Source organism: Zalophus californianus, chromosome 6 (genome assembly GCF_009762305.2).
Source record: "Zalophus californianus isolate mZalCal1 chromosome 6, mZalCal1.pri.v2, whole genome shotgun sequence".
Lineage (NCBI taxonomy): Eukaryota > Metazoa > Chordata > Mammalia > Carnivora > Otariidae > Zalophus > Zalophus californianus.
Window position 1 is genome coordinate 10,104,252 of NC_045600.1, and position 13,154 is coordinate 10,117,405.

Here is a 13,154-nt window from a genome sequence, read left to right on the forward strand (position 1 = left end):
TTAATAGTACCATATCAATATTGATCTGTTGGGCCTTGGGCTTCTGCTTGGGAATTAAGACACTGCCCATGCCCTGGAGAAGGGCAAGAGGGAGCAAAGGTACATGAACAAACTGGAGGAAGGCAGTGTGACTGCAGCGGAATCTGAGCCCATCTGGGGCACCACTCAGAGTTTGCTTAGCCAGCATCTCTTCTGCCTCCTGTGTGGTTGCCTGGATTCTGCCCATCCTCAAGGACAGGTCAGGTTTACATCCTTCCAGGAGCTTCCACTGAGTACTTAAGTCTCTACTCTGTCTGGTGGAGGAAGCTTAATCTTAGTCAACTCTAGTTAAATTCTGTTAGTTTAATATAAACTTTGTCAACTCAGTATTCTTGCATCAATTCGGGGTTTCCCCAGTCTAGAGTTGCATACACCCCAGTACCTATCCCTGAGGTATTTGAGTATGGAGACAATAGGCATCCATGGTCTCAAGGAAGGCGATCTTCTTGAAGGCAGCAATAAGATCACTCTGAATCTCCTCTCAGTGCCCACCCAGGGTTAAGCACGGTGCTTCAGAAGCAGATGGATGGATGGATGGGAAGATGGAAAAAACACTTTCCCTACAGAATGTGGCATCATCCATCCTTCCTCCTTAGTCTCTCTGACAGTGTAACAAAGCCACCCTCCACTTCCTGTTCCTCTAGTTCCCCACGGACAAGTGAGCACGGCACATTGTGCACCCAAAAGGTACAGGTGCAGCGGGCCACAGGCTGGAACATTTGCCTAAGGAGGGTACAACCTGCCCTTTCTGTGTGCTTCTGCCTCCCTGACCGCCAGAATCAGCTGTTGATGTTGGCTATCCTCTCTTCTCCTTAGCTAAGGACCCCTGTCCACAGGGGCCAGCCTGGAGGGTGCTACAGATATGTCAGACTCCTAGTCTGTAAGTAAAAATTTCCTTCCCCTAGCCTCATGTCTGGCCCCCATGGCTCCCAGTTCGTTCCTGAGGCATAGCTCTCTCTGCACAGTTATGGGCCGTAGTCTGGGGTAGGATATGGGGAGGGAACAGATCAATGCCATAGGACCTGTGGCTTACCCACAGGTGAGTCTTATCATAGAGTCATCTTGTCCAGAAATAGGGAGCCAATGAAGGATAAAATCAAGCCTTGCGGGGCAGCAGACCTTGACTCAAGTGTGCTGGCTCAGTCCCTGGCTAGCTGTTGACCTTGAACAAGCCACTCCACCTCCTTGGGACTTGAAATTTTGCAGGGGTTGTTGCAAAAATTAAATAGAGCATTACTCAGAGTATTGGTTCAAAGGATGAGACTTCTATGAAGAGACAGCATAGGAAGGTGTGGGAAAATGGGAGGGGAAAACAGCAGGGTCTCTCATGAGACACCCAGAGGTTAGCAAAACCAGCGAGCTCTTGCCTATCCAGAGCTGAAGGAGTGAAAGGAAGAAATGGTGAGAGCCAGAGCCATGGAGGAGGGGTTATCTGGAAGGACCCAAGATGGTGGAAGGACACAGCTGCTCCAGAGGCATGGAGCTGAAGCAGGAAACCTCTCTCTTCTCCTGCCCAGCAATCCCACCCACGACCAAACCCAAGAAGAAGTCAGCGGCCAGGAGAGGCTGGCCGTCCGGTCCAGAGGGGGTCAGCCTTTTGGAGCATAAAACATGGCAGAAAAGGGCAGACAAGGCATCTGAGCAGAAGGCTAGCAAAGAATAGCCTGCAGGAAAGATAGCCCTAACAGAAATAGGAACAGCCAACTTCTGCCGAGCGCTTACTACGTGCCATGAGCACATAGACTATTTCATTGAACTTTGACTCACAAAGAGTTTAGCCCTGAGCGTGTAAGTGCTCCCTACTATATAACTTGTATTATTGGCTTCATGGAGTTTCCCACTGATCTAGAAGGCAAATTCAGATTCTGGACGTTTTTAAGAAATGGGGGATCAGTGGGGCGCCTGGGTGGTTCAGTCGGTTAAGCGTCTGCCTTTGGCTCAGGTCGTGATCCCAGGGTCCAGGGATCGAGCCCCACATTGGGCTCCTGGCTCAGCGAGGAGCCTGCTTCTCCCTCTGCCTCTCTCCCTGCTCATGCTTTCTCTCTCTCTGTATCTCTGTGTCTCAAATGAATAAATAAAATCTTTAAAAAAAAAAAAAGAAATGGGGCATCAGTGACCCCCACCCTAGCCCTAACCCCAAGTTTTCCTTAGCAACTTTTTAGAATGAAGGTATATTTTACCAAATCATAAAGCACAGGGGCTCCAAAGATGGGGAGACCTGACCACAGCAGAAGATAGTGGGGAGATAGGCTGGTGTCCACCCCTGCCCAGCCTGACAGAGTGACAGGGCACCCTGATCCCCAGACTAGGACCTAGGTTGCATGGGAAACCCAGGAGTTCCCTCTCTCTCTCTCCCTCTCTCAGGGAGCCTACCTAACCCCTCTCTCTCTAGACCAAGCTGCCCACTTCTCCCATTCCATGGTGACAAACATCACCATTCCCGTGCTCACAGGACAGGGAAGTCAGCCACGGGACAAGGGAAGTCAGCACAGGACAAGGCCCACTCAGTCCCAAGTACAAATTTTGAAGGAAGAGTCTGGCTGTCCTGCATCAGGTGCCCATTCCCGATCCATCAGCATGGCTGGAGGTGGGGAGCTCCTGCTCAGGAGCTAATTTGCAATGACAACAGAAAATGTGTATAAATGCTCCATACAATTTAGGATATAAGTGTAACAGGAAAGGGGAATGAATTTTAAAAGGTCCCAATTTTTAGAGAGCTATATTGCATCCTGGTTTAAAAGATTCACTTTTAGAAAGAGAGACGTTTGCCCTCAAATTAATAGTTCTTAATGAAATTCCATCTGGATTTTTTCAATTTGCAAAGAGTTCCTGAAGTTCATCTGGTGGAATAAATCCACAAAAAAACCTGATAATTTTTGAAAAAAGAAAACAAAGCAAGTTGCCTCGCACAATATCTAATGTATTTTTAACTGTATGGTACTGGCAGAAAAATAGGCAAGTAGGGGCACCTGGGTGGCTCAGTCGGTTATGTGTCTGCCTTTGGCTCAGGTCATGATCCCAGGGTCCTGGGATGGAGCCCATTGGGTTCCCAACTCAGCAGGGAGTCTGCTTCTCCCTCTGCCTCTGACCCTCCCCCTACTCATGCGTTTTCTCTCTCTCTTTCTCCCTCCCTCCCTCTCTCTCTCAAATAAATAAATAAAGTCTTAAAAAAAAAAAAAAACTTCAAGAGAAAACTTTTGCAGCATCTATGACCGGCAAAGTCCCACTGTTATGTACTTAAGAATTTCCTGCAACCCAATCAAGGGGAAAAAAGACAGTTGAACAACAACAAAAAAGTACAACAAAAGTTGGCACTCTATTTCCGTCTATTAAACAGTCAAAAATAAAGTGATGCCAATACCCAATCAGAAAGAGCATGGTGGCATAGACAGGTTTGCCCCGAGTTTGTAGGAACATTATGGGTTCAGACCTTTTGGATGGCAAATTGGTAGTACCTAGGAAAATTTCAAATATGCATGCCAAATTCATAAATGAACTCTACAAAATCACTCACATTTTGATATATATACAAAGATGTTCAGGAAACATTTTTGAAAGAGCAGGAAAAATATCAACACCTATCAATAGAGGCCGATTTAATAACTTACAGTAAGTGAATCCTTCATACACAATATATATAACCATTAAAATAATGGAATGATGTGCGCCTACTGACAAATTAGTAAAAGACATCTATCATATATCAAATTAAAAAGCAAGTAATGGAACAATTTGCAAAAGAGATTCCACTTCATTTTGAAGGATGCATATATAATTATTCATACATGTAACTATGTTCTATGTGTAAATATCATATATTCAATTCATATGCAGACCCAAAGAAAAAATTCTAGACCAAATTCTTAAAACTGATTACCTTTGGGGAGCAGGATTGGTTGAGCGGGTGGGGAGCTGAATGTTTATACTGTGAGTATTATGTTTTAAGTAGAATTTATTATTATAACTAAAATCTAAAGAAGCCTGAAGGGTACAGCTAGGACTTTTTTCCCTAAGACCTATAGTTTTACCAAACACCTGCTGTGTTTCACCCACTATGGGCTCACATCAAGGGTCACACAGTTCCAGAGCCAGGATTCGAACCCAGGCCCACCTGATTCCAAAGCCTGTGTACCCCAGGACTCTCAATGGAGGAGGAAAGCAGCAGGAAGAGTTCCGGGGTGTCACGCTCTGCTGGACTGGGTGACCGTGCTCTGTGTCTCTGTTTGTCCAGGATGGTGCACCCCACTCTGTTCTTCTGGCTACTGGTGGCCAGGCTGGGTCCTCATGCCTGTGGCCAAGGGGCTCCTGACCAAGAAAATCATCCAAGACCTGTCGGCCTCCTCAACCTTCCTGAACAATTCCCACTTTGCCTTCAGCCTGTACAGGCGGATGGTGGCTGCGAACCCAGGCAAGAACATCATCTTCTCCCTGCTGAGCTTCTCCATTCCCCTCACCCTGCTGACTCTCCAAGCCAGGCCAGAAGTGCACACCCAGGTCCTAGAGGCTCTGGGCTTTCCCCTCACCCAGGTCCCAGACGACGGGGTCCATGCACACTGCAGCCAGCCACTCCTTGCCTCCCTGCGGCCCCTTGCGGCATGCCGGCCAGACGTGGACAGCATACCGGTAGTTTGTGGACCAGAAGTGGTACCTGGCACAAAGGTTTGTCGACATTGCCCAGGACCTGTACCACACAGAGGTCTTCCTCATCCGCTTTGGGAACAATCACATTGCCAGGGAGCAGATGGACCACTTCACCAGCAAGACAACCCACTTCAAGATCAGGAAGCTGGCCCAGGAGTTGAACCCGGACACCATCTTGATTCTGGTCAATTATATTTTCTTTAAAGGTAAGAAATCTGGGTGGCTCAGTCGTTAAGCGTCTGCCTTCGGCTCAGGTCATGGTCCCAGGGTCCTGGGATCGAGCCCCGCGTCGGGCTCCCTGCTCAGTGGGGAGCCTGCTTCTCCCTCTCCCACTCCCCCTGCTTGTGTTCCCTCTCTTGCTGTGTCTCTCCCTGTAAAATAAATAAATAAATAAAATCTTTAAAAAAAATAAATAAAGGTAAGAAATGATTATTTAGATCCCTCTGCAGTTTGTAACAAAGTTCATCTGTCTTTTGTCCAAGACGAGTATTTCTGTTTCCCTGCCATTGTCTTCCTGCCTCTCTGAGAATTCTACAACGTAATTCCTCTCTCCCCTGTACCTGCAGCCCCTCCCTCTTCTGGTACCTTCTCCTGAACGTTCTGGGTCCCTCTCAGGCTGTAGCCCTACTGCAACCAAAAGTTAGGTCGCAGTGCCCCCCACACAGACCAGCTACATAATTTGTGTGTTTCACAGTGAATGCGTATGTGGGACCCTTGTTCAAAAAATCGCTTTTCAAGTTGGCGACTACAGAGCATGAAGCTACATTCGGGGCCCTTGTGAGAGCCAGGTTGCACCTCCCTAAAGCCAGCCCTGCCCACGCGGGCTATCCCAGCTCGCCTCCCATGCCACCAAGCACAAGTCTTCTGAGCCCCAGGCTCATCCCAAAGTGTTTTGCAAGCTGCATCCCGTCCCCTCCTCAAAAAGGAACACCTCGTTGAGCAGGGGGCCCTGCTCTTCTGTGTCCACGCAGCATTGCTACATTTAACTCTATTTTGTGGACTCTCCTTCCTGACACTGTCCTTTTGTGGGCTTGGCATGGTTTTCGTCGTTCTCGTACCTCTTCTGCCGTCTTTGTGTACCTCCCTCTCATGTGGAGTCTGTTAAAAATGGCATTCCATAGAGTTCTCCCTCAGTCATCTTCCTTGGGCAAGCGTGGCTTTCCAGTGGGACCTCCCCTCCCGCACTCTGGACCCCCCAAACCCCTATGCCCAGCCCCCACCTCTTGTCAGCTCCAGACCCAAACCCCCACCGACACTCTGGTCACCTCTACCCAAATGTCCAAGAAGTGCCCTAAGTTCAACATGTTCAAAACAAGAAGGATTTCTTCCCACTGTCTCTCTCTCCCACCCCCCAAAATCTCCTCTTCTGTTTCTTTTCCTCTAAGTCTTAGGGTGCCTGCCCAAACCGGGTCTCACCACAAGCTGGGCCGATCCTCTGTCTCTTTTCCCTCCAACACTACCCTTCTAAACAGGAACCACGACCTGTGGGGTCTCCTGCTTCATCTCTCTTCAGTCTGTTCCACCTTCCCCCTCCACTGCCACTAGCCGCATTCAGGCTACATTACCTCTTACCACAAGTGTTGCAACCGCTTCTTAACAGGCTTTCCTATCTGCAGTTTGCCTCCCTTAACCCATTTTCCACACTGCAGTCAGGGTAACCATTCCACCAGCCACATTTGACCTTGTAACTCCACTGCTGAAAAGCTCTAAGTCGCCCCAGCCCAGCTGTAGCACTTAGGATCGTGTTCCACATCTTTGGGACGGACCACAAGGCCCTTCAGTGACCTGCTCCCTGCTGATCTCTTCAACCACATCTCTCGTCACCCTCCCTGCTCTCCCTCTCTCCAAGAGCATCACAGGCTAGCCACATGACACAACACCCCTTTCCGGAACTGCGTGATCCCTCTGGCCTATGGGTCTCTACACAGGCCACCCACCCCTTTGCTCCCCACTTCCCCTCCGCTTCCCCCACCACTGGTTACCCACCTGTCAGGGCTCAGCTCCGAAGTCACCACCCCCAGGAAACCTTCCTTAACAGCTTCCACCACTGGGGTTGCCACATTTAGAAACAAAACAAAACATGGGTATACTTATATTAAAAAATGATTTCTTGTTTCTCTGAAATTCAGATTTAACTGGGAATCCTGGATTTTTGTGTGGCAACCCTGCCCACCATCCCCCAAAGTAGGTGGCGATGGGAAAACTATTTTTTCGTTTTGAACATGCTGAGTGTGAGGTGTTTCTAGGACATCTGGATGGAGGTGACCAGATGGCCCGTGGGGATTTGGGTCTGGAGCTCATAAGAGGTGTGGGCTGCGCATAGACAGTTGGGGGGCTCCAGTGAACAGGAGGGTTAGAGCCACTGGAGGGGACAAATGCCTCTCCTCTGTGTTCTGGTGGTACCAGTTCCTCTCTTCAACCTGAAGACTTAACATGCAGTATCATAGTTTTCTGATTACTTGTCTCTAACCCCACAAGACTGTGGGCTTCTTCACATGGGAGACGTTGTTTGGTATAACACCTGGAATCCAGACACTGTCAAGATTACAGCGCTCAGAAATTCAGCTTCCTGGTTCTCGGCGCTTCCTGCCCTGCAAGGCTGGCCATGTGGCCCCTCAGAGCTGGACCCCTCAACTCCTGGCTGGGAGCCTCCACTGCCAGGGGAGAAGGAAAAGCAGGAGGCCAGCTCCAAAGGAGGAGGGGTGGGCTCACCCCAACCCTGACAAAGCTCCTTGGGCCCCGTAGCCCATGGTTTACTTGTAGACTGCCTTCAAGCTTCTCCATCCAGCTGATACCAGGGAAGAGAATAGTGGCATATTTTGAAGAGTTGCAGTGAACCCTATAATAGTAAGACCAATAGCCAACAGTTACTGAGCAACTACTATGTGCTGGACACTGTGCTCAGCTTCACTGAGAGCAGCTCACTGAATGCTCACAGATATCCAATGAGGTAGCTGTTATACCTCCAGTTTGCACATGAAGAAATTAATGGTCCTCATTCCCTCTCTGGCCTCCCTTCCTAACACCCTCTCTCCCTCACTCCTTCTGCTCCACAGGCTTCCTAATGTCCCTTGAACATGCCAGACCCATTCCTGCCACTGGGCCTTTGCACATACCATCCCCGCTCTCTGGGATATTCTCCCTGTCATGCCATCACTCCCTCACCCTGTCGGGTCTTTCCTCCATGTCACCTTCTCAGGGAGGCTCTCCCTTCCCTCTGGCATTTCCTGTCCTCCTCAGCACTACCACCATCGAACATATTTTTCCTTATTTTTCTTGTCCCTTGTTCCCCCTGGTACGGAAGCTCCCCTCCAACAACAGTCTCTTGTGCACCACTGTAGTGCCCCCACCAAGAACAGTGCCTGGCACACAGCAGCCCCTCGCAAACTACCTCCCAGATGAACGAGACACCTGCCATCCCATGCCTTCTGCCCTGAATGCTGGTGGTGTCCTCTCTCTTCTCAGGGAAGTGGAAAATCCGCTTTGACCCAAAGCTCACTGGGATCAGACCCTTCTCAGTGAGCGAGGGGTTCAAGATCCTGGTGCCCATGATGCAGCGGCCGGGCTGGGTCCAGCTCCAGTGTTTCTACCACCTGCACAGCTATGTCCTCCAGCTGCTTGCAGCCGCCACACCACTGCTGTCTTCCTCCTAGAGGCAAGGCCAGGGACACAGAAGAGGCTCTGATGAGAGAGGAGTTTGACACATGGTCTCAGCCCTTCCCACTAAGGTAAACCCCCAGCTGTCTCTGCTCCCGAACGCAGTGAGCCCATCTCAACAACCTCCCTCTCTGCCTTTGCAACTTGGGGGCTGTGACCCTTCTGGTCTCAGGACCCATGATGGGAGGGAGAGGAGACCGTTCACACCTTAATTGTTAGGTAGGATTCAGCTGAATGCTCCTGCAAGCATTGGAAACTGGTGTGCCTTCCCAGGGAAGCATCAAATTTTCCTCTGAGAGATTTACAGTTTGTGTTAAGGTTTTAAAGCACGGAGCTGTTGGAAAGGACCGAGCAATATTTCACTTAGCTTTGCCCAGCATCTCTCAAACAGGATCTGAACATGCCATGCATTTTCACATAAGACCTAGAAACAAACAGTGGAAGTACAATGGAAGCCATGGTTGGAGAGTTGCCTCCTCGGCCATTCACTGATATATTCGCCGTGACCCATGAGTGCCCCAGTGGGAGCCAGGACCAGGCCTCTCTACACCTGGTCATGGCTTCCCAGCCACCTGCACTTCCCTTCCCTCCTCTTTGCCATGCCCTCGATCAACTCACTTGCTCCCCCGAGGTACTCGAGGTCTCTGCTACTCAGTGTGGCCTGTGGATCAGCATCGGTGGCTTCATCTGGGAGTCTGACAGAAATAGAGGATCTTGAGCTCCATCCCACACCTCCGGACTCAGAGTCTTTAGTTTAACAAGATCCCAGGGGATTCACATGCACATTGTAGACTGGGAATCCCTACCCTGGGCTCCAGGCAGGTCCTGCTGCTTCTGGGACCATCTTCAAGATCCCCAGCCGTTACAAATCACCAAGCGCTGTCTCGCACGTGCCTTCTTGACAGCCATCATTCTGTCTCAGCACGTTATGGGCCGGACCACTCTTCACCATGGCGGGGAATGGGGTGGGGGTGGGGGGCTCCATCCTGTGCATCATGTGATGTTTGGCAGCATGTCCAAATGCTCCAACTACTGGATGCCAGTAGCACAACCCGCCCCCCGCCCCAGTTGTGACCACCCCAAAAATGTCTCCAAACATTGCAAGCTATCCCCTGGAAGATAAGGTCTCCTTTGTGCTACGGAATGAACCCAGGGGCAGACTGTGGGCCCCTGCACCCCACCCGCCCTAGGTTCTCATCACGACCCAAGACCTGGCCCATGAGACATGGAGCGAGCTGCACTAAGCTAAGGGTCAAGGTTTTTACCCCGACAGAACTTTCTCAGTCCCCAGCACCCTGCCCCTCAAGAGGACTGAGAGACTCAGCTCTCTTCCCATTGCTTGGCCCCCTGCAAGTCGCCTGCAGCTGTGAGGAGACTGTTGGCTCAACTGGCGATGGAGACAGGGAGGCCAAGGGCAGACGCATTCTCGGCACTCGGTCTCCATGTGGCCGTGACCCCAGACAGCCAGGATCGGGCCCTCCTGCGGGCAGAGCCCCTGTGTGCTTTTCAGGTGCAGACAGGGGAAGGTGAGTCAGGAGGAAATAGGAACTCTGGCTCACAGCCCTGCCTCAGGGCCACCCTCATGCAGGGCCATGGGGGGAAGGCTATGTGTGGGGCCCAAGGAAGATGGATGGACAGACAGACAGACAGCCTCCTAGACAGCGGGGCCCAGCGGCAGGCCAGTCTGACAGGCGGCAACCCGGCTTGAGGGCGAGCTTCAGCTCGCTTCAGGGGGTCCAGTCCTTGCTCTTTAGAAACCGTATAACTTGGGGGAAATCACTTAGCCTCCTGGGCTCCCCCTATTCTCCCGATGCGAAGAGGGTAATGGTAGCACCCAGCTCCCAGAACTTCTGTGAGGACAAAATGAAATCACCTTATAAAGTACCTGGCACAGGTCTGTTCATTGAAGGCACCCAGTAGACACAGCTGACATGGGTTTTATTCTATTAATCTACAAGCACTGAGATTGCTGGCCCGGGCCATTCGTTAGGTAGTATTATTTCAGCTCTGTTCTCGTCTCTCATTCCCCCAAGTAGCAGGAGGAGGCTGTATTTTCCAAAATTCTCTTTATCTGGGAACAGCCAACTGGAGCAGCTCCTGCCCTCAATGGGCATGCCAGATATATTCCGTTACCATGCAGGAATCACGGGCATTTCTCTGCAGACCATCCCCATGAAGATCTCCAGGGTAAGTTAGATGCCCCAGGTGTCTGGGCCACTTATAATGCACCTCTCTTCCTCCTTCATTCAACATACACCCAGGGGCCCCACCAATGCCATGTCTGTCCCGTGCCCTGGGGCACACAGGGCTCCCCAGCTGGTGGGGAAGTCAAACGTGGAAATGGTGATTTACAACACCCCAGTGGTGTCCTGAGGAGAGCTGCTCCGGAGGAGAGGGCTGAGCCTCATTAGGGAGTGAGGGATGATGCCCCCTTTCCCAAGCTCACCGCGAAGGCAAGCGCCCCTGCTCTGGGGAGCTGGGAGGAGCTGTGGAGAGCGCGAGGCCAGGTGTGTTTCTGCAAACTTGACCCCTTCCAGGAGGACAGGGGAGTCCCCTTGGGGTTCTGTAAGAATCAGAGGCAAGGCCCCCTGGATTGAGTCCTGAAGTCCTAGCACCACTGTGGCATCTCTGGGGAATAGAAAGGGGAATTGCCCAGAAATATTAAATAACTTTGGGAGAAGGCAAGTAGTGGGCGGGGGGCGCGAGTGGGGGCGGGCAGGATGGGAAGTGGGTCCGTGGTGAGCTGGATCTGGCTCCAGAGGGGTCTTGTCAGCCAGGCTAATGCTGGGACAGTCGCCTGTGAACTGGGGGAGGAGGGCCACCAGGGGCTATAAGCAAGGACGGGATTGCATCTGAGCTTCAAGGAGCTCACAGCGGAGCTGACCATGGATGGGACAGGAGCAGAGGCGGAGGATACCTCGGGCTTCTGGGCCCTCCCCAGATCCCATCTTCCCACCTTTCATTTCAACCGACCTTTCCTGCTATTAATATTTGAAGAAGGCAGCGGCAACCTTCTCTTCATGGGGAAAGTGATGAATCCCATAGCAAAGTCATAGTCAGGTGCCCAGAGGCCCTGCCTCCCCTCCACCTCCACCACCCTGGGCTCCTGAAGAAAAAGGAAAACCAAGACTGACGTCTGCTGAGCACACAGCTCATGGGTCTATTCTGGTCTTTGCACAAAACCCCTCTGAGTCATTATCCCCATTGCACAGATTAGCACACCAAGGTCCAGAACAGGTGCACGATCACAAGCCAAACCCACTGCCCCAACACCAACATTCCTGGGAGGATCTGCAAACTCAGATCACTCTCATGACCTTCCGGCAGCTTCACATCCCCGGCTGGTTCTGGACTTCTTCCTCTGCCTGCCGTCAGTACGTGCCCTTTGCTGCCTGGACCGTGGCAGACCTGTGTTCCTTTGGAGAATTGGCTCAATAACGCAGCAAATGACCGCCTTGTGTGAGGGTGCTTTGGTGCCACTGGGCCAGCAGGCCCCCTACCCCTGCATGACTTGGGGAACCTGCTGTGAGTGGCCTGGGCACTATTTGTGGGACATGGAGGGTAGGACTGTCTCATCATCACCACGAGGGGCCAGCTGGGTTCCAGGGCCCTCCACAAGTCATTGCAAAGACACCATCACTGCTTCACTACCTCGCCACAAGCTCAAGTGTCCTCTCTCTGACCATCGCCTCCTTTCTCTCCAGCTCATTCCTTTTGGCATCCAACCCCAACAATCCTTCCACCCACTGGGATGCATGATCCATTGAGCCTACCAGTTTCCACCTCCCTCTCTTCCTCCAGGCCTGCTTCCTCCTCGCCCTGCTTAAATTCCATGACCACCTGTACTCAGCTCCTCTGCCTTCTCTGTCTTTATCATGCCTGCTTGGCAAAACCCTCCGATTCTCCCCATGCTCCAAGCCTACATGCGAACTGCTGAATATAGCTAGAAAAAAACATACGACACACTGATGGGTCTCATTTTAAATTCATGATCGCTAAACCTCGAAAGTGGCATTGATCCTGGGAGCAATCACTCTCTACTCAAGCCTTTCATGCTCCCACTGCCTTAAGTAAATACTCCATAACTTGGCTTTCATCTTCACCTCCGAGCTTCCTGCCGCAAATCAGTCTCAGCTGACAACCTTACTTCCTTTTTCACTAGCAAAACATGGGCAGTGATCATCTGCCCACCACCTGAAGCTCTGCTCATACCTCCACCTTCCTTCCTGTTCCAATGGAGTACCTGGGCATGGTCCTGGCTGAGGCCCCCCTCCACCTCCGCTACTGGTTGGTATTTTACCTCACCCACTCAAGGACACCACGCCAGCAATCCTGCCCCCTACCTCCCTCAATCACAAATCCTCCCTATCTACTACCCTTGTGCTATGAGGATGCAAACATGCTCCTCTTGCTTCCATAAGATGGATGGGTGGATGCATGCGCAGATTGGGTATAGGTATACAGACATCCACACGTGATGATAGATATAAACAGAGACAGAGATAGATTAGAGGTAGAAACAGAGATAAATATAATCATTTCCTCCTCCACAGACACACCACTATGGGCTATCAACATAGTGGAACACCAACAAAAAAGGAATATCTGTTGATACATACTACAATGTGGATAAATGTCAAAAACAATATGTTAAGTGAAAGAAGCCAGACCAAAAAGACTACAAATTACGTGATTCCATTTATACAAATCACCCAGAAAAGGAAAAAGCATGGAGCCATAAAGCAGATCAATGATTGCCAACAGCTGGATATACGAGTAGGAATTGATAGCAAAAGGGTTTATGGGATTCTTCGTGC